The following is a 15,428-nucleotide window of genomic DNA, read 5'->3' on the forward strand; positions in this document are numbered from 1 at the left end:
TGTTACAATGAGGGCACATACCTCCTATGGCCTCTGAACATACTTTGGGGAATACAGGCATTCTGCAATGTGCTGCCAATAGAAACAAAATGATGTGTGGTAGCAGTCTTCAGGGTCTCATGAATACAGAGTACTTGGCAAAGAAGTAAATAAACTAAACTAAAAAAAAAAAAAAACCAAAAAAAAACCTAATTCAAAATAAAATCAAGTTTTTTCAACTACTCACCCTTCCCTCCTCCGACTCCCCCCTCCCCCCAATACATTAATGTGGTTGCTTTCTGTGCTTCCCTGCTTTCCTTGTGCTTGGTATGCACTAGAACTCTGTTCCCAAGGGATTGTAGAGTACTTCATTTACAGCACGTTCCCTAAGTGCGTTGCATTCTTTTGCTTTTACAATTAACCTCTCACTACCAGGAAATGCCGGTGATGCTGTAAGGCCAGAGATCACCCACAGCACCTGTACTGCTCTGCCAGCTGCTGATGTGCACAGTCAAATCTTCCAGTTGCTGAATACTAAAATGAAAGATTCTCCCCTCAGACTGCTGCTAGACATCTGGAAATAGCAACAAGAACTGCGTGAAGGAACACAGGTGCCAAAGTACTTCCTATGCTGGTTTGCAGCTTTTCATTATCAATCAATAAAAGAAGCAATTTTTATAATCTGTACAGGATAGGGTACCAACCTGTCCTCCTACTGACAATGGATTTACAGCTGTAACGTAATTTACCTCATCAGCATTCATCTAGCTGTCAGTCCCACAGCAAAGTCTGGATGAATGTTTCATAGGAAAGAGCCACATGAAATGCCTTTTTTTACTGTCTGTCACAGAACACAATGCTGAGTTGCTTGTCCACAATCAGCACTGCCTTAGGTACCACGTTACAAAGCATGTTGAAAACACAGGCCTTGAAACAGTGGGAAGGTTTTTACATGCAATAACATCAGAATGAAAATATATTCTGGGGGAAAAAAAGAGGGACATCTTTTCACTATAGATGGATTTCAAATAACAGATAAAGTTGGGGGAAAACATATGAGTGAACAAAACCACCGTGGAACACAATGGACTAAACTTATCCCAAGTAGAACTGCAGCCAGCTGGCCAGTATCTGCTTGTCAGAATTTGCTTAATGGGGAATGAAAAAAACAAAGTGAAGTACAGAATGTGTTCTAGAACGCAGCATGTAGTTTTTGCTTGGAGAAACCAGGATGCCTTCCAACACTGCAAATCTTTGAGAGAAAGTATGAGTTACTGCAACCCTAATATCAAGATACAGTCCTTATCATTTCTGCGTCCCCTTTTGTCCCCCTTTTTATTTAACAGCATTTTGTGAATAATCCACTGCTATTTTCTTACAATTGCACTGAAGAGGGAGTTTAAGAAATCTGTGCGTCTACTTTTACCGTGGAAATAAGATATGTGTACTCATATATGTTCATTCCACGGATGATTGTTCCTTGTCTGAAGAAAAAGCCTGCATTATCTGTACACACTTATGACTGATTGTTCTGTGTGAGATATGGGTGTCTTACTCCTAATTCGGAAATTCATTTATTTTAATGCAGTTACACATAGCAAGCTGTAAAGTAGGTTTTATGAAGCCAATAATGCAGATATAATACTTGAGGAATTCCTTTTGGTTTAGTTGTATTTATTTTTCCAAACATTTTGTTTGAGAGAAAACGAGATTGCTATCTGCTGTTTCCTTATTTTTTGCAGGAAAGCAAAGGGTTGTTGACTTCCTCTCCCCTCCCTTCCTTCCTTCTTTCTGAAGGTACTGTACTCATCTGAAAAAAAGAGAACGAAATAATTGTTCCTGTTCTCTTTCTTAAGTCATTTGAAACACTGTCCCTGCTAGTTTTCAAAGTTTACTGCAACTTCTGCACGGGGGGAGAGGGAGAGAGAGAGAGATTACCAACACGAGAGCAGGTAGAGAGTAGGGCAAGATTCCTTCCAGCTTCAACATCTGGTAAGTTGAGTGAAAATGCTTTTATGGTTAACTTTTTAGAAGTGTGATATATATATATATATACTTTTGCATTAAGAAAAGGCATTTATCAGATACACATTTAACTGATAAGGAGATAATGATCATATACATTTACAAGCAGTGTATTTATTCTACAAATGTCTCTAGACTCTTTTTAGATACTTGTGATAACAACGTGAGGTTTAACAAACATGGAAAAGAAAGTGTTTTCCGCCTAGGCTGATAATATTCATAACACAATCTGCTATGCATTTTGCATATAGTGTCTCCACCAGAATATTGTTATGGGCTTCACTCACTTTACCCTGAACGTTTCAGCAAGCTGCATTGGGCCACTGCTGAAATAACGAGAGAAGCTGTGTTATATGAAAACTGATGTATTTCATGTATCACCTCCCAGTCCTGAGGTCTGCGCCAACCTGCCAACCTGTGCCGTGAGGAGAGATGAGTTGCTAGGTCTTCTTTTTCCTTCAGATGGTATTGTATTTATGATACTACGTGTTTATCTCCACTCATCTGTGTATATGAGTAGACTAGAAAGAGTGACATTTAAGATGTGCTAAAGCAGTTCTAGGTTCTCATACTAATAAGAAAAAATAATGTAAGCTGCTGTTGCACAGTACGTTAGCAGGACCAAAGCTGATCACCAGCAGAGGATGGACTCGGAAACTGCCTGCTTATCTGCCACTTGTATTGTTGTAAATATTGATAGATTTTTTTTCTTGTTGGGCATAAATGTTGCAGAGCCATCAGAGCAGAGCATGAAATTAGTGATTAAATGTAATACTATGTTTCGAATAGTAGAAGAGAAAATCTTCACCCTACACTTTTATAACGGAAGGATGCAATGATAGGGGTTAATATTAGGATAGGTGATGATTTCTCCACAGAAGAAGAGCTTGGCCATTTTCAGCCCCATTATTTATTAAAGCTCTCCAAAGTGCAGGGAGCTCTGCAGGGTGTCCGGAGTCCAGACAGAGCAGTCCTGAATGGCAGACAGGGACCATGGAGGCTGGTGGGCAGCCCAACTGACCCTGTTCTTGCACTTCAACACGGCCTCAGCTCTCAGCCTTTGCTCAATGAGTGAGCAGAACGGACTTTCCAACCCCTCTGTCTGGTACATGTGTTTCCATAGGAGGGAGTGTTCTGCCCAAATTCAGCCTGATTTCTTGGTAAGCTGTAGGCTGTCTTCACTTTAAGTGCAGCTTGCTACTGAATGCAGCATCCTTCCAGAAGTCAGCCTTCAGTTGACTTCCATCCAGTCTGGTGCCAGTTGTTAGGTTTACGTGATGATATTTGTCCCTTCTCTGCTAATAGCCAGAAAATGTCACATATTGCCATAAAAAACATGCCACATCTGACCCTTGGTATACTTGGACTTACACTTTACTTGTCTAATTACTGATTCATATTAAGTGGAGAGCTTGGTCAGCTGATTTGACAATTACATGTCAAAAATCTAGACACTCAGTAGAAGAGTCTCCTAAGCATTCAAAGACATTAAAGCTCTGTGTTTGGAAGTGACTGTATTACTCTGTGGTTTTATTTTCCTCATGCTGTAAAGTGTTAGTCTGGATTGCAATCATATCTAAGTTTTGATCTAGGTAGAGCTGGTTGCAGTTAATTTGGGTATGGGTCATGTTTTTGAAGATACTAAACTTTAACGTTTTCATTATTTGGACCACGCATATGATAAATTCTTTCTTCAAGAGACTGTAAAAAGAAGGAGATTGACACACATAAGTACATATGTGCTCACACTCATATTAATACTATTTCTAAACCCATTGGTTAGAAACAAGTGCAACTAGAGATGGTTTTAATAGGAGAGATAAGTAATTTAATAATGAAGATCAGCTGTGAGCCTTCAACATTCTTAGATTTCATCTGTGAGGTTCCCTTTTCCTTCAAATAATGTATTTTCTCCAGTGATTTGGAGCTTACCTGCTTTCCCTTGGTATATGTTATAATTGGGATAAACACAACACTGTCTAGTATAATGGTGATTAGTAATATCAGTATCTTTCTCCAGGGCTCAGGGAAAGGTGGTTTGGGGCTGGTCTTATATTCTTTTTCCACCTTGTTGTGATATCTACAAGCACAGAAGGGTATATTCTGAGGGTAAGCTGAGTATCTATCTACAACCAGCTTGGCACAAATTAAACGTGTGTGGAACAATTTTTCAGTTACTTTCCTCAATGTGATTAAGAATAAAATTCATTGAAGCAAAAAACTAAGAATAAAAAGAGAGATGTTCATATTTATTTGCTTAAAAACTTCTTACTGCCACAGCTAAAAGCCGTACCTCTATATATAACCTACAAAACATCACTCAGTACATGTATTTCTGATTGTTTAACATTTTCCTACAGTATTACATAAAGTCATTATTTCAATTTGATTTCAATTATAATGAAAAAAAAATGTAGATAAATTTTGCTTATTCTTCTAAAGAATGAATAAAAACTGCATACACTGATGATGACAACAATATGGAAATAGTTTGTAGCCTATGGAAATCCCAAGTTAACAAGTCTGATTTGAAAAGCACAGAAACTGACTGAAATCTTCCAGTAAATGTTAGTTGACTTTTTGTACTCAGGACCAGAATCCTTAATGGGGTTTGGATGCAGAATACTAGCACTGAGCTATGTTTCCATTACCATTTTGAAGTCTCCAATATAGATTTTTTACCAGGAGAGAATGTGAATTGTTGGCTTTTAATGAGTCCTGATTGTCTTCTCATTCTTTCAAGCAAGTACGTATTTCCAATAGCCTTAGAGCTGTCTGAGTGTAAAGCAGATGCTGGTGCACTGTGAGGTACCAAATACATCCCATAGATTCACCCACTGTCATGTCTTTTAGGTGATGTTTCTAATAGTGCCAGTTAGACATCCATTGTTTAAAATGAATGAAGCGAAGAGCGGGGAGTCCTGGTAGCAGTCCAGGACAAGAGGTGGAAGAGTACAGATTACCCCAAATAGCACTTATTCTGTTCCCAATCTATGATACTATAAAACTGCAATTATGGAGAAAGGACCACTCCACTCATGCAGATTTGTCAGCGGAATATTACCCTGAAAGACAAAAGCAGTGAAAGCTGTGTTCGGCAATAGGCTTTTTGTATGATGATTATTTAAGGATACAAGTCAGCCAAAGGTGTGTAAGGAAACGTGGCCTCTCTATAGCTGATCAGAAATTGCACATGGTTTCTGAGCACTGGCTCACGTTCCTGAGTAGAAACTGATGTAATGAAGGAAACTTCTCCTTTGAACAGACCTCACAAGTGCTGCGTGGACTGCAATGAGTAATTGGCTGGATCAATTTTTTAAGAAAGCAAATGTTTTCAAATATACATTAGTTAGCCCTATTTTTCCTTACCACCTCCAGAAAACATTGAAAAGGAAGGAATATCAGCTTGAGAAAGAATTACAGAGACAATATGAAAAGTTTAAAAAGAAATAAACAAGTTTGAGTGGGGAAAAAAAAAAAAAGGATTACTCATGGCTACTCTCTTTATTGTTGAACAAATTCTATTTTGAAGTCAAGACTGTAGCTCTCCACTACTGTAAATTTTCCAGTGGAATTTTATGCATGATATTCAGATACTTGTCCATCCAATGAAGATGACAAAGTAAATAATATTTGTTATTTAAAACACATATTAAATTCCATGCTTGATGTCTTTTTTTTTCTCCCCGTTTTCTTTTCTTTTCTTTTCGTTAATCTGTCTCATATATTTGAGTCCTTCTCACCTGGCTTTTAAAATCCTAATGATTCTGTGAAAATTATTTAATCTTTGTTTTGGTTCCTACTAAGCTTAATAATTTTGGGAGTTGTTTTTCTAAAATAAGTGGTTTTTACTGCTGCTACCCTGATCTTGATAAGCTAAACATTTTCCTTCTGAAATAACAACACCTAATGTGTTGCAAAGACCTTCAAAGACACTGGAAGAAGTTAAGCTAAGCAACGAGTATGAAAAGAAAATATTTTCATGCTCTGAAGGTTATGGAAAGAAATTATCTGAATACTTGCATTTTTTAACTTTCACTCCTTATTTCCTGCTTTGTATGTTAGAAAGAAACATTATTAAGTACCTGAATCAAGGATGAAAAAGCTACTGTTCTTGCTTTCTCTCCTCACTTTTCTACTATGAAAGCCAGAACACCAACTTTTTTTTGTTTTGACACTTTGTGGAGCTGTGTGAATTCATGTGTGTGAGTTTTGGTTTGAGTTAAAAGAAAAATCTTAAGACAGAAATCATGTTTCCTGAAAAATTTGACAGTATTTGTAAAAAGTAAATGCGCAAGCTTCCTACTTTCTAGTTCCTGACACCGTGTAGAAATGCCAGAATTGAGGGAACACTTAGACAAGAAAATGTTAGTTGAACCCGAGGATTCATTATCTACAACACCTACAAGATAAACCCAGACTCACATATGGATAGCGTAACTTCTCACTAATGAATTAGAGAAAGGTAGAACTGAACTGAAGCTAACAGTACAAATATGAACGGGGTCATACGTTTCCAGTTGTTAAACAATGCTGCACTACAAGTAATGCAAATGTGGAGCAAAGAGGCATTAATTACTCAGTCCTCTGTTCAGAGGCTTGGTGAGGAATACAAACCAACACATTTCTCAGCATATGCAGAAATCAAAGTGATAATGTTTCTAGAGTGAAGGTCTAAGAGAAGCAGGTGTAGTGGCTCTAGGGTGGGAGCAGGTGGCTACACCTCTTTTCAGGAAGCAGCTTGTTCCCCCCATGCCAGACACAGGGTTACCAAGAAGCAACCAGTGTGTTTACTGTGAGTAACAAGATGACTTCCAGTCTCCTTCTTTACTGGTTTCCTAGCTGTGGAAAACCCACTTATGATTTAATTTTCTGAGTTCAGAGTGGCAGTGTAACTCTAGGATCTTTTTACGGTGATGACAGACTTCTTGCTTTGTGAGGAGCTCTATGTTGTTTATGCTACTATACACCTGGAAATAAACATTTGAAATTTAAAGGTTTTGTATGGTCTTTGAAACTGGAAAGACTTGGTGTTCTTACAATCTGCTAGATTTAAACCGAATTTAAATTGTCTGACTACAAAGATATCAGGGAAGAACACATTGTGGAATATAATTACTATTTTAGGTTGTGTCGTCTCTCTTGAGTTGGTTCCTAAATGAAGTATCCCCTTGCTGTTTCAGCTGCATAGAAAACTTCTTTGAAAACGTTCTTTGGCGTGGGGGTATCTTTCATGAAACGCTTCCAGATAGCAGGATATTTTTCTATTTGTCCACTCTCTCTTACAAATATTTGGAAATAGTGCAATAAAAACAGCACCCAAAGGTGAAGAGAAAAAGGGTGACATGTTTCTAGAACATACATCAGCTTGTAGGGAAGAGCAGAGCTTGCTGGAACCATCTGGGAAGCTCCAGCCCCAGCCTAGGCTGATTTGCTAGTGTAGATTTGCTTGTGGCATCTAGTGTTAGTCTGAAACTATGACTTTTGTAACGGGAATTACACAAAACTGTGGTGGTTCTCCTGGAAGAGAAAGTTGATCAAAATGTGCTGTTAAGGTTTACCAGTATGACTGTTCCATAAAACAAGACTTCTAGGAGATGCTCCATTCACAGTATGTAATCAGCGAGATTCCCACAACCATATATGCCTGTAGGTAGCATGTTCAAGATGCTGATAAACAGACAAAAAGTTGTCTGTTGTCCTAACTCCTCCTTCAAGCCTCATCTTCTCTGTGCCAAAAAGAAATCAAAGCAATAATCAAAGACTTTTGATCTCATTAATTATATATATATTTTTCCTATCCTACCAGTAGGGAAATCTTTGTAACTCTCTCTACAGGTAAAGCACTGAGGTAAAGGTAAAGGTAAAGCTGCTGGTAAAGCTGCTGGACTCTGTAGGCAAGTGATCAAGACTCAGAATTCTCTCTAATGACTTCAGAGATTTACATTAAGTTGTTCACTACTAGACTCAGAAAAAAAAAAAAAAAAAAAAAAGCATGTACAAGCACCCAGAGGTAGTCACTGAGCACAGTTAGACCAATAAGTCAAGGTGTGATTCACACAGATGTTTAACCTTGGGAACTATTCCTCTGATCACTGCGTACTGTGTGTTTGTAGGAAAGGATTCAGCTGCCATTCCTTCCACAAAACAACAATAATTTCTATCAAACCTTCTAGGTTTTTGTATATGGCACTTGGCATATCTTTCAGGTATTGACCTCGAAATAGAATATATATATATATATATATATATATATATATATATATATATATATATATATATATATAATATATTTTTTTTTCCAGCTTGTATCAAGGATAAGATTGAGAGATTCACAGAGGTTGCATGGACTTTTGACTTCCATTTCCTTGTGAAGAGATTCTGAATTGAGTTAACTGTCAAAACAAGTGTTTGACATCACTAGTGATGAAGGATTAGTATTAAAGTGGTTTTAGAAATGTTGGAAATTTCACATTTCAAACTTCAGTGATAATTTCAAATTTCAGTACTGACTTTCTTTTTGTTTCTTCCTTTTTTTTTTTTTTTTTTTTTTTTAGCAAAAAGTAATTACTTATTTGTTTGTAACTTTAGACTCTTCCAGTATCTGCTGATGACATTTGGCTAAGCCTGAGCTGCCGTTCCCACTTCGTACGACACTTTGCTGAACTCAGTAAAACTGGCATTTAAAATCTGTTTCAATTTGAAATAATTAACCACAAGAACTCCCCCCTGTTAGCTGATTTAAACAGAGGTTTTTTTCCAAGTGATCAAAATCACAGAAGCTATCTGAAATTTATTTTAAATTTCAGGTTTCTTTAGCTGTGGAAATGAATTAGTTCTTATTTTTATCATGTTCTAGAAGTTAAGTGCTACATGCAGGATACATTTTGGGTATCAGAGTGAGAAAACATTTACTCCTTGCAGTTCAGTCAATGCAAAGATTCAAGGCTGGCACCACAGGAGAAGGACAAAGCCAGAGGGGATTACCATAAATTACTTCCTTGAAGACACTTCATATAATACTCAAAAATACCATTTAGTAATGGAACTGAAGAACTAAGCACATAGTTTTTTGAACAACTTGAAATAAATTGATTTTAAAAAACGAGTCCTCACTTGCATGCAATTATGAAATATATGTGAAGGTGATCTTTCTCTGGAAAAAAAATACATATTTTAGTTCCACATGGTTTGAATGCTTTGAATACAGATTTTATGCCACTGCAGTCTGGAAAGCAGCACTTCCTATGCACAGCACAGACATATCAGAAGTAGTTTCCTCCCAGTGCTCCAATACTTTGGCTAAAGAGTAATTTTCAACTTGGTCTGGTTGCTCATGATTCTTTTTTTTTTTTATTTTATTTGGATATCCTATGACTTGGATAAACACAATGGTGTCCTAGGAATTAGACATCTCAAATTCTTTTGCTCTATTATTTCCTTTTGAACTTCACCTCAGATGGTAATTGTTAAGTCAATACGAAGTCAGCTTAATTGCGAGTTGTAGAGTTTAATAGGATTAATCACTGTCCTCAGCAAAGTAGCTTTTCCAAAAAGAAGTCTGTTCAAACTTCAGCTGAAACCACATCTGTTTATATATCCCAGATGACTAGGAAAGCATCACCTGGAAATTACTTTTAAGGAACTGGATAGTTTTATATATACATATATGTTTTTTTTCTAGATGTGTCCATTTCTGGATGAAAAATTCTCTTTCAGTTCTCATAGGACACTGAATGTCTTACAGTAACACACAGTGCTTGCCATTTTAGCAACCATCAGTTTTTCTGTGAATTTTGACTGGGATGAAGTAAATTGAAACAAAAAACAAACATTAAAAGCAAGCTCTTGGTCCTGTCGATGTGTAACAGTATTGCCCATAATTATCTAAAACTAGACTTTCATTAAAATGTAATCTGTTTTGGAAACTTTATTTGAAAACTCTACTATATTATACCCTTCTTCTCTGCTTTTTCTCCAAGCAAACGTACACATTTCATCAGCTTTTTATGTATGTATGTATTTATTTATTTTGAGGTATCTATTTATTTACATAACATTCAGGAGGTATTGTTTCTTCCTCATACAGTAGCTGCTAATGGAGTGGGAGCATTGCAGTGGGCTGACTTGAGGAACCAAGGCTGAAGGTGCTCCTAAGCTACCCTTGAAGTTAACAAAGCATTGGGAGGAGACTAGACCATCTCTCTGGCCTCCATGGAGGTGATAACGATACTGGGACTGAAGTAGGAAGGAAAGCTCAAACTATTTCCTTTTAAAAGGTCATGAATGCCAGTGAAAGATTTATTTTCAAAACAATACCCCAAGCAGAACAGCATAAAGGTTATGGAAGGGCATGTTTTTTGGTCATTTTAATTTCAAGTGTTCTGCATAAATCCTTTTTTTCTTTTTCTTTTTCTTTTTCTTTTTCTTTTTCTTTTTCTTTTTCTTTTTCTTTTTCTTTTTCTTTTTCTTTTTCTTTTTCTTTNCATAAATCCTTTTTTTCTTTTTCTTTTTCTTTTTTTTTTTTTTTTTTTTTTTCTTTTTCTTTCTCTTTTTTTTTTTTTTTTTTTTTTTTTTTTTTTTTTTAAATTGTACTATAGGAAAGCTCAGAAGCCCTTTCTTTAGAATATCACTTTATAGAATTTAAAGACTCTCTTTTGTACGTGAAAATATTCTGGCCCGACTGTCTTGGTGAGAAAAAAACAAACAAACAAACACAAAAACTACATTAGTGTAATCTGATAACTTTCCAGAGGGGAAAAAAAGAAAAGAAAGGGCATATTATTCTTGTGATGCCAAAAAATCCACAACTCTAATTTGCAGTTGGAAAATACACAAGAAGGCAGGATATGGGGATGTAGTGATAGGACCTCTATAAAGAGCTGTTACAGTGGCTCCTCATGCTTTACAAGGGCAGCAGCAGATCCATTTTTCCAGTTTCTGAAATGAGAGATTTTTATTCAGTTAAGAAAAGGAAGAGATGTATCTTACTGACATTGCTTTATAACAGTCAAATCTCAGATCCTGTTCTCAGATACATACCAGATTTTCCATAATGTCTTCACAGTGATGGGGATGAGACCATGGACAAAACAGAGATTGTTATATAGGATGATGTGGCGCAGTGGTAGGAATGCCACGTTGAACCTGGAGGTCCAGGGTTCAACTCCCCCCCCTGTGGTGCAAGTGGTAGAAGTGCCGCTCTGCTACACAGGAGGCTCGAATCCCGGGGGGTTGGACTCGATGATCTCTAATGTCCCTTCCAACCCGCACGAGACTATATGAGACTATACATATATATATATGAATTGCTGCCATAATTCCATCTGCTGGTTAAACTAGGTGGGCAACTTGTAATTGCTTCTAGTAAATCCTGAGAGTAGGATCGAATTCCCAAGCAGCCTGCTGATACCAGCTAAGCTTTACACACATCAACCTCTGCCTTTATGCACTCCTGGTGCCACCACACTGCCCGACCTGATCTCATCAAGCCTGCACAGAATCTAGAAATACAGAATACCCACATCCAAAAGCTTCTGGGGAACCAGTCCTGCAAAAATACTTATATAGAACAGAATGGCATCAAATCAGTGCAAAATATAACAGCCATAAAGTAAGAGACTTTGATTCACTTCCCTCCACTCCCTTAGGAGAGTTGGATCCCCATTCCTGGTCTCTTAGCAGAGTACTCATGTACTGTGAGTACTCATGGGCTGTGATGCTAACTGCTCTGCATCACAGGACTATGACACTGCCAAAAACAGCACTAGAGGCTGATCTGAGCCCTCCTCCAGGTGTCACTTCTGCTGTTTTATTAAGAAGGTGCTAGTTCGAGGCACTTCACTTTCCTGAGTGGTACAGTAAGGCTCCTTTCAGTTATTCCTCTTGGTAGTCCCTTCTCTGCAGTGCTGAAGGGTTTAGAATGGTTGAATGCAATCTGCCAAGGTATTTTTCTAGGCCTGGAACTTCCTCAGTCTAAAGACAGACCTGTCCTCTGGTCCTGGACCCGCACTCTCAGCACTCAGACTTGTTTTATGACGTATGCACACTTGTGACTTTAAAAATGGCTGAGTGCAACATACTGGTTAGACTGCTTGAGGCAATAGCTTACTGCTGTGTATCCACTCAGATTAATAATTTATTCAGAATATGAATATATTTACCTTTCATGATTTGGTGGGGGGAAAAAGAAAAAGAGGACATTGTACATTAAAAAATGCTAACCAATAAAACCATGTAGTTCAAAATGATCAACAAAACTGATTCAGCTGTGCAGTGTCAAAAGGTCTGTTTCTCAGGATGGAGAAACTGAAGCAGGATAGAATCTGTTACTTGAGAAGAGGCAGGGAGATGGAAAATGGTGCATGAAAGGAATGACTCACAGTATCTCTGGATTTCAGAATTTTTTAAGGATAAGCAGTAAAAACCATTTCAGGGAGATACAGATAAGAAGAGAATAAGCAGGCATCTCTCCTCCCTTTCCTCTCTCACACTGCAGCTCTCACTGCCCTGACACTGCTCTCACTCTCTGGAGGCATAAACCATTTAAAGATACCCCACTTCCTCAGGACACAGCTCTTTATCTCTATATGCTCCTCAGCCTGTAATAAAAAGGTGGTCTTATATCCTCACACCATATTTTCATATTTCCTAACTCTTACTGAAACCTATCCTTCATGGAAGAAGAAAATCAATCAGAAGTCACCCTCCCTAGACTGGGAAACCTTTCAGCTACTGACAGCTGGTGATCCACAGACCATGATGGGAAGTTTTCACTGTGCTCTTTCATGTTTTATTCTTCACAAGACTATGGTTTAGTCACCCTAATACCTAGAGCTAACACAGCTGCTTTTACACCCTTCTGCACCCCACCAGCATCTCATTTTCAGCTTACACTGATTTGTGGAGAGAAAATGAAAGGCAAGAAGTTGGACCAGAGCTGCTGTAGACAGAGGTGGACAGAGCTGTGCTACAGACACAGAGGTGGAGATATTTTTTTCCCCACCTTCTCACTCCAACAAAACCCCAAATACACTGTTGGTAGCAGAGAACGAAGGAGATGGAGGTATTTGGCTGAGGACATCTCACATTTGACAACCTTAAACAGGTACAGACCAGAGAATTTTAAGTAGCTTGCAGTCTCCCACCAAGCATACTTGTGGTTTTGGGTGACTTTATAAACAGATAATGTTTGAAAGCCTGTGAACTTAACATCTACTTCATTATCCAAATTATCTACATGTTGCTAATCTTTTTTGGCAGATAGAATAGAGAAGCAGAGAGGGTGTGAACACAGATGGAATAGAGAAGTGATGAGGGAAGGAAACGTAGAGAAGAACTAAGAAAACTCACAAAGCAGAAGAAAAAAGAGAAAGAAGGATGAAGAAAGGAGAAATAAAAGCTCAAATAGCAGCAAGAACACATTGTATTCAAAAGTCCCTTTATATGTATACTGAAGTGACTAGGGATGGATGAGCCATGAGGATGAGGTATGACTAGGGCCATTATCAATAAGATTTTAGTGGTTAATACAACCTCCACCCAACTGTCTTGTTAGGCAACAGAAAACCAAAGAGAATGGTGCACAAGTTTGGCTAAAACAAGGATGAAGCATACTTAAAAACAATGACAGGGAAAGCAAAGCATTTTGATAAATTGAGAACAGACCACTCATATTGGAGGGAAGGAAAATATCTACATCTACCTCCTTATTGCTCCCAACAGTTTTATTCAAATCTAATCAGTTCTCCCACTGAAAAGCAAACCATGCAATGAAGCACTCAGTAGAAGTATCTGATGTGGCAGTGAAGGTGATAGGACTGTTTCAGATTATCAGCAAAGAAAAGTTCAGAATCTCCTTTAACACATTCATTTAACTGTCAAAACAAAACAATAATCTGTAAAGTATAAAAAAGTGATCATGTATTTATTTTCACACTGCTTTACGCTTTTTCTCTATTAAAAGAAATACCAGAGTAGCTGTACTTCCGTAAAATTGCTTGTATCACCTTTCTCCCTGAAAACTTAGGGGACAAAAGATTTGTGCATATAATCAAGATTCCAAAAGCTACTCTAGGGACAGAGCAGGCAAGATGTTTCTCAAATGCATGTATTTCTAAGTTGAGATAAAGAAGGACAATGTAAGTTAAAATGTTAAAACTTGGGAATCACAAAAGTGAAGTGCAGGGAGCTCCTGAACAGCTTTCTGAGAAAGAAGATTAATTTCTTCATATTCATATTGCCTCCTAGACTACACAAATGCTGATGCAAATGCAATGTTAGTAACCTACAGCAAACAAAGTGTCTAAAAAATGTTCAAACCTCAAAAAAGAGACAAGGAAGATACACCAAAACAGACTCAATAAATAAATAAACAAATTACATAATGCATATGAGATATCCTAAGAAGTTCATTGCTTGTTGCAGGTGATTATTGTGTCTCATTCAACTGTTAAAGTGTCCAATAAGTTTCTTAGGTGTGTGTGCCTTCCACTATTGTTTTGCAGGTATTTATTTTCATATGTATACACTGAATTTGCTAAAAGTTTCAAAGTTTGGTCATGGCATAAATGAGTTCATATTCTCTCTAAACAATAGAGCCTATAAAAAACGACAAGTGGCTGAATTGCAGTTCATAAAGAATGTTTCAGAGTTCATTGGAAATCTTGCTGCAGAATTAACAATGCTATTAGTCTTACTTTGCTGAACATTTGCTGAGATAAAAATGTCTCTGTTGGAAAGAAGAAGTTTTATCCCAAAACCTGATATCAGCAGATGAAGGTAATTTCCCAGGCAGAAGTGAAAAGACATAGAACTCCTTTGTACTATCATACTGCTGTAGGAAGAAAGAGCCTGATCTGGCCCACTTCTCATTTTCAGTCATTCCAGGATGTCTTCACAAATGATTGCTTACATGTTCCCAATTCCAATTGTATTAAGGATGGCAATCCAAAATGGGAAGAGAAATATATGAGGGCTGCTCCGAAAGTAATACCTTCCGTCTTATGATGCTGATCCATAACATCAGAGGCGGATGTTGGTGGTATGGCAGTAGAAGTTGAACCTTCCCACCAGCATCCCATTCCATGTTGTTGCCATGTGACAGATGGCAGCAGAGGGGCACTCTGGCAGAATGGCATCTGACGTGGAAGTGTGTGTAAAGTAAAGGTGTGTCAATTATTCCATGCAGAAAAAAAATGGCACTTATTCACATTTATTGATGCTTTTTGAATGTTTCTGGAGACTAAACAGCGCAACCAGCCTCACCTCTGCTGGTAGCAACTGGTAAAAGTTTGGCATGCAGGCTCTTGTTCATTGCTGGTGAAAATGCACAAGTAATGGTGGTGATGGTGTTAAGAAATAGCATTTTGTAGATGAAAATCTGCTCTATCAAATAGTGTTATTGTGCTCTTTGTTGTGCATTA

General features: G+C 37.7%; 1 protein-coding gene across 2 annotated transcripts in view; it reads left to right on the forward strand.

Annotated features, from left to right (window-relative positions):
• Window positions 1-1,803: 1,803 nt before the first annotated feature.
• Window positions 1,804-15,428, forward strand: part of ZNF366 (zinc finger protein 366) — a 35,817-nt gene continuing 22,192 nt past the window's right edge. For both annotated transcript variants that reach the window (XM_015848875.1, XM_015848874.2), the window contains exon 1: window positions 1,804-1,971. The gene's annotated coding sequence lies outside the window, so the exon portion shown is untranslated. The remainder of the gene's footprint in view (window positions 1,972-15,428) is intronic.

This window comes from Coturnix japonica, chromosome Z (assembly GCF_001577835.2).
Source record: "Coturnix japonica isolate 7356 chromosome Z, Coturnix japonica 2.1, whole genome shotgun sequence".
Classification (NCBI taxonomy): domain Eukaryota; kingdom Metazoa; phylum Chordata; class Aves; order Galliformes; family Phasianidae; genus Coturnix; species Coturnix japonica.